Genomic DNA, 11922 nt, shown 5'->3' on the forward strand with positions numbered 1-11922 from the left:
CACCCCACGAGGTTTGTTTCTGAGGCCTGCTATTTGCTTCTGTTGTTTGCCCCAAAGTATGCAATGCCTTCCTTCTCTCCCCTTCTTACCAAAGTCCCCAAAGGTATTCCCTCACCTTGTGCCAGGCTTGCCCTCTCTATTTAGCGACCTGGGTAAAGGCCTAGCCTTTCTCTTCTGCCTAATGATAACAACATTTTATATTCATGCAGTTCTTTTCATTTTTACCCTCATTACTTAATTTGAGAAAAGATGCTTTCACATCCATTATCACCTCTGTCCTGCCAGACAGGCTAGGTGACTGTTCCTCCTCCATCCCAGCCTTCTAGGTAGGAGATGAAGAGGCACAGACCTACAGTGGCTAAGCACATTGGTGGCCCAGCTGGGGCCACATCTTTATGCTAGGACCCACAATCGCAGCACCGCCTTCCTGCTCCCTCCCACTCAGGGTCCTGGACCCTCTGGCTATCCAGAGTCTCCATTGCAAGCTGCCCCAACCCTACAGTCAGCAGCACTCTACGTCCTAGCCCAGCCTGTATGCTCAGCCCACAACATAATTAACCTGTTTCTGAGCCTGTTCACTCTGCGTTGTTGGGAGAATGAAATGAGATCATGACTACAGAAGCACTTAGGAAGGTTAAGCATATCACACAAATGTAGAGGTGGCGATGTTATTGGTAGCATTATTCGGGGTGGCTGGAGGAGCAGAGAAAGGGAGCCAAATATAAACTTCACCCACTTCACACAGCCGAAGCCCTTCCCCCAACTCCTTGCCTCTAAGAGATAGCCCTGCAACACACTCTGTCCGCTCATTCTCCCGGCAGCTCTTTCCCTGACCCAACTACCAGACAACCTGACTCCCTCTGGATGCCCTGATTCCTCCATGGGCTAAACTGATCCCTCCATCACTGTCCAAAGAGGGACTGGTAGCTTGAGCTCATGCTAACAACTGTTGCTAGGCAGATGTGGCTAAAGGACAAATGAACCGAGAATAATACAGAATGATTCTAAGCTGATGCTCTCCTGAGTTGTGCTTTCATACAGGAAGATGGAAATGTAACAGCTAAATTTCCAGGCATCCACTTTTAGTTCTCCAGCCCTCTTTGCCTTTGGCTCCTTTTTCTTTACATTTGGTTGGCTCCTTGGGGAATCTTGTCACTCCCTTCAAGACTGGCAGGATTTGGAACCATGTGGGGCCAATTAGCCCTCTGATTCCGGTAACAGAAGCCTGACTCTACTGGAAGCTCTAGAGATCCAGCATGGCAGGCTAGCAGCTGGGCCCCCATGAGATGCAACATTCCCCTGGCAGCAGAGATGGCAGCCCCCCCAGAGCTGTGAAGTAGCTGCTCTGGGTGCCCTTTTGTAGGGAGCTTGGGCACAAACCTTTCTTCCTGTAAAGAAGCCCTTGCTTGTTATTTTAGCTAGCTGCTCCTTATTCTAGTAGTGCTGTTCAAACTTTAAAGTACAGACAAATCACTTGGGAGTATTGCTAAAATGATTCTGATGCAGTAGGTCTGGAGCAAGGTCTGAGACTCTAACAAATTCCAGGGTCGTGCCCATGCTGCTGGTCCACAGACCACACTTTGAAAAGCCAGGACTGAAAAGAGTGCTATTTTTAGACAACGGAAGAGCTACAGTCAGGTGGGAAAACTGAGGTGCTTTTATTCCACTGGGTTATGGCATTGAAGGCCTGGGTTAAAGCATAAATGTTATGTTTTGTGGACACATAAATTCATGCAAAAAAAAAAAGAACTTGCTGGTTGAATCAGATTTATCCCAGGAGAGAACAGGGAGGGCTCTAAACTGACATGAAATAAGACAGATACGGCTGCACTGAGGAAAAGTAGACAGAAGATCTGAAAGAGGGGGCACTGTTTAAGTCCAACTGAAGAGTTTGGTCAGCGAAAGGAAAGCCTGAGAACAGTGGCGTCTGGGAGGAAGGTGAGGAAAATGCTGGAAAAGGGGACAGTGCAGAAAACAATAATATCAGCTGCCATTTATTGAGGACTTACTATGCTCCAGGTGCTGTCCACAAATTATGTCACCCCATTTTCACAATAACCTCATGAGCTAGGTGGTATTATGTCCATTTTACAGATAAGGAAACCGAGATTTTGGAAGAGAGATTAAGTAATTTGCTGAAGGGTATACAACTATATATATTGTGTGGCACAGGGGCAATCATCTTCCACAATCTATGCCAAGAACCTGTGGATAAAGTAGGGGTTTTGTTGTTGTTATTGTTGTTTTGTTTTTGAGACAGTGTCTCACTCTTGTTGCCCAGTGGAGCCATCACAGTTCATGGCAGCCTCGACTTCCTGGGCTCAGATGATCCTCCCACCTCAGCCTCCCCAGGAGCTGGGACTACAGGTGCATGCCACCATGCCTGGCTAATTTTTTTTTTGTTGTTGTTGTTGTTGTTTTGTATTTTTAGTAGAAACAGGGTTTTGCCCTATTGGTTAGGCTGGTCTCGAACTCCTGGGGTCAAGTGATCCGCCCACCTCAGCTTCCAAAAGTGCTGGAATTTCAGGCATGAGCCACCGCACCCAGCCTAAAGTAGTTTTCTAGAAGGCAATGAGATAGGCTTGGTAGGAGGATTCGGCAGACTGCTCTTCCCTAAGTGAACTGAGGGCCACTTCAATGCTGTCTGTAAGAGCAGCCTCCCTTGAAGTCCCCCTAACCAGCAGCTCACCTATCAGAGACTCCAGCCCCAGAAATGGCTTTTTACATGCCTCTAAGCCTACTCTCCCATATGTGAGACTCATCCAACAAGGCCTCGCCTTTCTGTTCACTTCAGTCACCACCAGAAAGAAGTCTACTTGCCTCTGGTCCTTAGAACCCTGACTCTCGTCCCCATAGCAGTCTGTTTACACTCTTATCCCATTTTTCTCCTCCCTTTCAAATCCTTCCAGTGTGTCCACTGGAACTCTCAGTCAACAACAAACTCTCCTATAGCCTCAGTTTATTCTCTGAGAGTGTCCTTCACCTTCTTTCCCAGTTGAGACCTGTGTATTCCTTGAGGGCACCACTTCCCCACCAGCCCTCTCAAATGGAAACTGGGGTTTTAGGTTTTGCTTTGTTTTGTTTTTCTCTTGCAAAATTCAAGTCCTCCAGGACCTGCAGGTGAGATAGGTGTCCTCCTTGTTGCCAATGCTGCCTCCAGGCCATTACTCCTCCTTCTTTCTGCAAAATATCCTGCACCTTTGAGGAACCTGCCTGCCGCCTACCTCTACCACTCTCTTTCTCCTCATTGGTATCTACAGATTTCCTGAGTCGGTCCCACATTCACTGAGGTCTTTAGTTCCCAGTCACATGTGATCTTTCCCTCCACTCCTTAAAAGAAATCATGGTAAAATATCCATAACATAAAAGTTACCATTTTCACCATTTTTATTATTGATTGATTGACTGAGACAGGGTCTCACTCTGTCACCCAGGCTGGAGTGCAGTGGCAGAATCATAGCTCACTGCACCCTTGACCTCCCAGGCTCAAGCAATCCCACCTCAGACACACAAGTAGCTGGGACCACAGGCGTGTGCCACCATGCCTGACACTCTCTCTCTCTCTCTCTCTCTCTATATATATATATATATACACACACACACACACACACACACACACACACACACACACACACACACATATATATACATACATATATAATTTTTTGAGATGGAGTCTCGCTCTGTCGCCCAGGCTGGAGTGCAGTGGTGTGATCTCTGCTCACTGCAAGCTCTGCCTCCCCGGTTCACACCATTCTCCTGCCTCAGCCTTCCCAGTAGCTGGGACTACAGGTGCCCGCCACCACGCCTGGCTAATTTTTTGTATTTCTTAGTAGAGACGGCGTTTCACCGTTTTAGCCAGGATGGTCTCCATCTCCTGACCTCGTGATCCGCCTGCCTCGGCCTTCCAAAGTACTGGGATTACAGGCATGAGCCACCGCGCCTGGCTTATATTTTATATTTTTTTGTAGAGATGCGGTTTTGCCATATTGCCCAGGCTGGTCTTGAACTCTTGGGCTCAAGCAATTCACCCACCTCAGCCTCCCAAAATGTCAGGATTACAGGTGTGAACCACCGTGCCCAGCTTTACCATTTTTAGAAGTACAGTTTTACAGCATTAAGTACACTCACATTATTATGCAACCATCACCACCATCCATCTCCACAACTTTTTCATCTTCCCAAACTGAAACTCTGTACCCATTAAATAGTAATCCCTCATTCCTCCTCCCTTCCCAACCCATGGAAGCCACAATTCTACTTTCTGTCTCTATGAACTTGATTTCTGTAGGGATCTCATGTAAGAGGAATCATACAATATCTGTCCTTTTGTGACTAGCATACTTTGCTTAGCATAATGTCTTCAAGGTTCATCCATATTGCTGCATGTGTCAGAATTTCCTTCCTTTTGAGACTAATAGTCCATTGTATGTATGTATCACATTTTATTAACCTGTTGATGCATATTTGGGTTGTTTCTACCTTTTGGTTGTTGTGAATAATGTAGCTATGAACATGGGTGTACAAATATCTGCTGCAGCCCCTGTATTCTTCTGGGTACATACCCAGAAGTGGAACTGCTGAATCGTAAGGTAATTCTATGTTTTACTTTTTGAGGAATCATCATACTGTTTTCCACAGCAGCTGTACCATTTATGTTCCCACCAGCAATACACAAAGGTTCGAATTTCTCCACATTTTGGCCAACATTACAACACTTATTATTTTCTGTGTTTTTCATTTGTTTTTATAATAGCCTTCCTAATGGGTATGTCCACTCCAACTCTTGATATCATTGTTGGTGAATTCAACATCCACATGGTGACGAGGAGACGTCTAACAATTGCTTCTTCCACTTCACTCACTCCATCATCACCTACCTAGACTTTGTGTTATCAGATATTGCACTACCCCCAAATCTCAATGCCCAATATCCCACTCTCTACGACACCATCTGTCCTTCCAGTTTACCTCCACAAGGGCTCCCACTGCAGGAAGAATCTGAACGCGTCATGATCACCTATTCACTTCCCACTTGATATTCCCTTTTCCTGGAAATCTCTTCCCTCGTTTTTCACAAAGCTGGTTCTTCATCCTTTAGGTCTCAGCTTAAATGTCACCTTTTCAGAGATGCCCATCTGCCAGCACTTTCTCCTACTTATTACTGTTCTTACTCTCCTTCAAGTTCCTTTTTATTTTCACTTCTCTTCATGTCCAGCTTAGAGTTCCTGGTCTATCATTATGATCATTCCCTTCCAAACACCTTCAACTTCCTTACTTCCTCTCCCCCTGCTATATACCTCATCCTTTGATGAACTCAATTCTCCTTGACTGCATCCAAGTAGCTGAAAGGTGCTGGAGAAAAGTCACACAACTGGGTAGCTGGACTTCACTTTAAAATCCATGGGTATACGCTCTCAATGCTGTCTGGCCATTTATCTCCTCCCTCCCTCCTTCCCTCCCTCCCTCCCTTCCTTCCTTTCCTTCTTTTCTTTTCTCTTTCTTTTCTTTCTTCTCTCTCTCTCTCTTTCTCTGTTTTTTTCTGAAGTTTTGCTGTTGATGCCCAGGCTGGAGTGCAATGGCACCATCTTGGCTCACTGCAACCTCCGCCTCGCAGGTTCAAGCAATTCTCCTGCCTCAGCCTCCTGTGTAGCTGGGATTACAGGCGCCTGCCACCACACCTGGCTATTTTTTGTATTTTTTAGTAGAGACAGGGTTTTGTCATGTTGGCCAGGCTGCTCTCAAACTCCTGACCTCAGGTGATCCACCTGCCTCGGCCTCCCAAAGTACTGGGATTACAAGCGTGAACCACCACATCCAGCCGTGGTCAACACTTAGAAATTTCTGTCTCTAAAATGACTATTTCATTGCTCGCCCTCTCTCCTCCATCCTCCTCACTTTCCCATTTTCCCCAAGAAATCTCAGCTGATGACCTCATCCCATAGATTACTGAAAAAAATAGAAGATGAAAAGAATTAGATGAGAGCTCCTTCATCTTACCGCCACCAAATCTATACACTACCGTGTCTACATCTGTACCAATGTTTTATTTTTCCCTATTAAAATGGAGGATGTTTCTTTTCTTCTATTATGGCGAATCTCCTTGCTTATGTTCTGGTATCATCCCCTCTCATCTTCTCAAGGATTTTACTCCCTTGGGCATTCATTCTCTTCCCTAAATTACCAATCTCTCCACCGCTCCAGAATCATGCTAGCATGCTGATGGAAATAATCCATTCTTAAGAAAACAAACAAAATACACCTCCCTCTACTCCACAATTCCCTTGCAGTGTCTGCCCCATTTTCCTGGTCCCCTTGGGAACAAAATTCCTCAAAAACGTTTTCTACACTATGTCTCTACTTCATCTCTTTTTTTTTCTTCTTTTTCTTTTTACTGGCCTCTACATAAGGACACAACACTTCTTCATCTCTTATTTACTTCCCGGTCCACTATCCTCTGGCTTCCACATCTATCACTCTGCAGAGTTGCTCTCGTTAAGGTCCCCAGTGGCCTCCAATCCTCACCTACTCAACTTCTCAACAGGTGTAGACACAGTCAGCCACTGCATCCTTGCTGAAACATTCTCCTGTCTTGGCTTCTAGGACTACCTCCAAACTGCCCTCCAACCTCTCTGGCCACTTTTTCTTAGTCTCCTTTGTGGGCTTCTCCTCCCCTACTTAATCACTAGATATTGGGGTTCCTTGGAACTCAGTTCCAGGACTTCTAGTCTCTCTCTACTCTCTTTCCTAAGGTGATCTCATCCAGTTCCAGTCCCCTGGTTTTAAATACAATCTATATTCAGACAACTCCCAAATTTGCATTCTAACCACACCTCCTCTGTGAGTTCTAAACCTCATGTACTCTGACATGTTTACTTTTATGCCTCACAGGAATCTCAAACTTATCATGTCCGAAACTGAACTCTTGATTTATTTTCCCTCTCAAGCCCAGGCTTCCCTCAGCCTTCCTCATCTCAGCATATGGCACCATCATCTCTTCAATTACTTAAGCCAGAAACCTGAGAGTCATTCTCGAGGCCTGTCTCTCCCTTTCCCTTACCTCCTCACTTAGTCCCTCAGTATTGTGTAAGTATTGTCGGCTGTCACTTAAAAACCCATCCAAGACCGGGCACAGTGGCTCACACCTGTAATCCCAGCACTTTGGGAGGCCGAGGAGGGCAGATCACCTGAGGTCAGAAGTTCGAGACCAGCCTGGCCAACACGGTGAAAACCCGTCTCTACTGAAAATACAAAAATTAGCTGGGCGTAGTGGCACGCACCTGTAATCCCAGCTACTCAGGAGGCTGAAGCAGGAGAATCGCTTGAACTCCGGAGGCAGAGGTTGCAGTGAGCTGAGATCGCACCACTGTACTCCAGCCTGGGTGACAGAGCAAGACTCTGTCCAAAAAAAAAAAAAAAAAAGGAAAAGAAAAAAAGAAAGCTCATCCAGGATCTGACCAGCTCTCTCCCTCTCCACGGCTGTCACACAGTTCAAGCCACCATCATCATCTCTCCTGTGGGCTGCTGCAGCAGCCTCCTTACTGCTCTCCTTGTATCCACTGCTGCCCCCTTCCAAGTCTGGCCTCTACAGATACTGCAAAAAGTCTCTATCAGATCCTGTCACTCCCCTGCTTAAAACCTTTCAGACATTTCCTACTGCAAGCGAATAATATTCAAACTCCTTTTGTGTGGCCCACAAGGCCCTGCATGATCTCTTTCTGCCGTACCTGCCAACTCCCCCACACCCCCATGTTACTCTTCCTCTTGCCTACTACAATCTTGCCCTCCTGGCCTCCTTTTAGTTTCTCAACACACTAAGGTCTTTGCCACCTTAAGGCATTCCCACTTGGTATTCCTTTTTCCTGGAAACCTCTTTTCCCATTCTTCATATGGTTGAATTTATCCTTTAGGTCTCCATTTAAATATCACTTCCTCACAGAGGCCTTCCCTGGAAACTTTACCTTGGTTTTTCTCTACTATTGCAACCTGTTCATTTCATTCTTGAGACTCATCACAATTTGTAGTTATATATTCATTTATGTGATTATTTGGCTTTAAACCCCATAAGAGTAGGAACTCTGTCTTTTTTGTACAACAGTGTATCTCCTCCACTTGATATGATACCTGGCACACAATTAAGTGCTTAGTATTTTCTAAATCAAGCAATGCAGGAATCAAATCAAGAAGTGGATTTGAGGCATACAGATTAGAATCCTCTGGCCATTCCATGCAATTTATTATCAAATACCTACTGCTTGTGTCTCAGCCTGTGAAAGGCAGGTTTCTGAATGGGAAGTCTGGCCCATGGGAGAAACCCCTCAACATCTCTGTCCAAAGACAAAGTCAGAGAGAGAATGCAGTCAAAGAAAGAGTATAGGGAGGGCTACAAGCTAAGAAGGAATGGAAGCGGCATGGCTCCAGCCTTTTTAGGGGAGTGACAGTAGGAAATCCAACAGCTATTCTTTCTCAGAGAAGGAACTTTTTAAGGGTAGACAACTATCCTTTCAGAATGGCAAGAGGCAGGAGGATGGGCAGGGTGACTTTGAATAGTCCTTCCCATTCTGAAAGTCTGGGTAGATGATTTGGTTACTTTCCTAGCTTCCTCTCTATTTCCCTTGCAGGTCTTCATGGCTCTGAAACTTCCTCTTCAGCTGAGCTTGGAGAGGCATCTTCTGGAAAACATGGTGGTATCTGGATTCTTTTTCTGGTTGTCCAAACAGTTGCTTTTCCCCAGTGGGCTGGAATGGAGACACCTATCACCCATTCTAGCAGGTCAAGAGGGAGCAGGGGGAGAGACCAAGGTCATCTTTCCTTTCACAAATACCTGGAAGACTGGAGTCACCTTGCAAAAGTCCAACCCCATAATGCTTCAGAGAGGGAACTGCAGAGGACCCTCTATACAGCTGTCCCCTCCCCTGTCCCCTCCTCCCTCCAGGAGCTATAGTCAATAGATTCAGACATATTGTCTAATAGGTCCAGACATGCTCCTAAACCCTCCCTGCTGGGGCTGCCAGCCCAGTGACAGATGTGAAGGCTGTGCCAGATGTGAGGCTGATGCCATATGGCACTGTGTGTCACAAAGTCTGAAGCTGCTGCCACTGAGCTGTGGCAGAATTAGTGGGGAGATCCTGTTTTAGCCTCCACTCACCTGTCACCGGCAGAGGCAGCGAGGGGGAACTGGAGCAATGAAACATTCATAAGAGCTTGAAGGAGTTGTCATGTCACACCAAAGAGCCCTGGGCACCCACCCTCCATGTACCACACCAACTAATTCTGAAAGAGGCAGAGACCTATAGGGATTGACTGAGCCAGAAGGCAAAAGATAAGGAATGAAGGAAAAGACACAGTCAAGAGGGGAAGACAGCTGAGCAGGAAAGGGGACCAGGCAGAGCAGAGGGGAGAGGAAAAGAGAGGCCATGAAAACAAGACAAAGAGGAGAAATGAGACAAGAGGAGGGCCTTGCAGACGGTGAAGAGGAAAGTTCAGGCTTGGGGAAGGCAAGCACTGCAGAAGCTGTGCAGCCACCTCTTGTTGTCTTGGCTTTTTGGAGGTGCTCTCCAGTTCCTCACCTGCTCTTTTTAAAATGCTCTTGAGCTGCCCCCCACCAGCCCTGCCCTCAGGGCTCCTACCACTGCTAAAGGGTCACATGGTAATGACAGTCTTCTGGTAGAGTACCTTGGGTGATGAAGCTATGGGGGAGGGGGTTGGTATTTTGCCATACTGAGAGCCTAACTGCACCCTCCCCATCTCACAGATGGGGATGCAGCAGGCAAGGGACAAATCAGAAATGGCATGAAGAAGAGACCCAGGACACCTTCCTGACTTCAGCCAATTTTCCACTCACCAGAGGCTGTAGTCTGTGTGTGTGTGTGTGTGTGTGAAAGAGGAGATAAAAAAAAAAAAGAAAATATAGGAAGTGGAGAGAATTCCAGAAGGTGGGAGGGAATGGTCATGATGGGAAAAGTGGAGTTGGCAGGGAAAAGAGCAGCAGGCCTGAATTCTTCCCCTCAGTGAACACATCTCTCCAAGGCCAGGCTGGGCTGCAGAGCCCTGGCTACAGAATGCTAAGCCAGAAGAGGGTCCCCGGCCACCCAGATCTCTCTCTCCTCTTAGATCTCAGACTTCAGCCTGCCAAGGGCTGAACTGTAAACAAACCTTGGAGGGCAGACAGGGGTAGCAGGTGTGGGCAGGAACTTCTGGGAACTTCCCAACAAGTAGCTGCCTCCAGCAGCCAAAGACCCAGGGCTCAAATAGCACCCCTCTGGGGGCTGTTTGGCAGGTGCCTGCTGCATAGACCTCTGGGCAAAGCCTCCTGAATCCAAATGTGGGCCTACTCAGCTGGCTGGCTGTGCCATCTTCTTTCTTCCTGTGAGGCTCCTAGGCATCAATGGCCTGGGCCACCAGCTTTCCATGCCCCCAACCGCTGATGCTCATCAAACTCCTGGAGAATCTCAGAGTTGGCAGGGAGCTTGGAGGTTACTGACTTCCCCCTTGCCCACCCTCTGCTGATTTCCAGAAGCAGCAGGGGGAAGCTTTCTAGAAGATGACTGCAGTTGGGTATGGTGGGAAGGGCCAGATTTGAGCAACTGGAGAGGGAGGGCACTGAGAACAGGCCCAGAGACAGAAGGGAACAGGCATATGTGGCACGAGGCATGAACACAATAGCCTGAGTAGATGACGGAGTTGCTGGGGAAAGATTAGTTGGGAAGCAAGAAGCATAACTGACCCAGCATAGACAGTGAGTAGGCCTTTCTCTCACTCCCTCTCTCATGTCTGGCTCTGTTGGGACTCTGGGTTCTACCCTCCACCCTCAACTCCCATGCCCCTTTGGGGAACTTGTGAAGAGAGGGGCAGGCCAGTCTAGCCAGAGCTGGACAGAGAAAGGCACATCTATCTCAACGCTTTGCCTAGATGTCTATGTGCTCCCTGCGCTTGCCCAAGATGATGCAAGTTGTATCTGAAGCCAAGGATTTATGCCCAGCAGTTGCCAAGCTGACTTCCTGTGACGGAGCAACCCCTGACTCCTTCCAGTGCACCATCTCTGAATTGTCCAATCAGGAGCACAGTCCAGGGACAGGGCAAAAATTAGGCCAAAAAGCCAGTAATCAAAGGAAGATACATGAACAGAGGCCTGGTAAACTCATGTCACCTTGTCTGGAGGCATCCAGAAACGCCAACAGTAGCCTCAGGACAATGAGACACCTTTTATTCTGTCTAATTGCATCTTCCTGCTGAGAGGGAGAAAAGAATTATAAGGTCTTTCTTAAACAGTGGTCAGAAAAGGGGAGTGAAGTTGGTGAACCCTCCACCTAAGAATAAAAACCAAGGGCAAGGGCACGTGCTGCGCTGAACCACTAGCACAGAGGGCATGAGTTAGCACCAAAGCACTCTGTACCTCCCCCACGTTGGTAGCTGGGAAACCCCTGTCTGTTTCCTGAAGGTGAGTGACAGAGAAATTACAAACCTCAGAGCACCTGTGGGCTTATCTTTGGGTGCATCAAGGACAGGCAGGGAGTGGGTGGGGAAGAAGATTGCATCCTACTATACAACCAGGCTTGGGGGAAACAGAATCCTAGGGAATCCTGAGAACCCACAAGCTCTCTATCTGGCAACACTGATTTGATGATGGACCCCAGACTTGACTCACTAAGGTAGAAAAGCAGACCCAGGCATTTTAGGAAGAATCAAAAAGAGTAAGGAAAAATGATTTTTTTTTTTTTTTTTTTGGCCCAAACTTCAGTCACTCAGAAACAATCTATTAAGCAGAAAATCCATTCCCTAAGCATTCAGGTTTGGGGATTACAATTTTTGTTTTGTTTTGTTTTTTGTTTTTTTTTCTTTCAGTAATTAAAATCCACAGAGCTGGGGCTCTCTGTTACAGAAGAATGCAAGCTCTGCTCTGATGTCTCCCTTCTTTTTTTT

The sequence above is a fragment of the Papio anubis genome, chromosome X, assembly GCF_008728515.1.
Source record: "Papio anubis isolate 15944 chromosome X, Panubis1.0, whole genome shotgun sequence".
Lineage (NCBI taxonomy): Eukaryota > Metazoa > Chordata > Mammalia > Primates > Cercopithecidae > Papio > Papio anubis.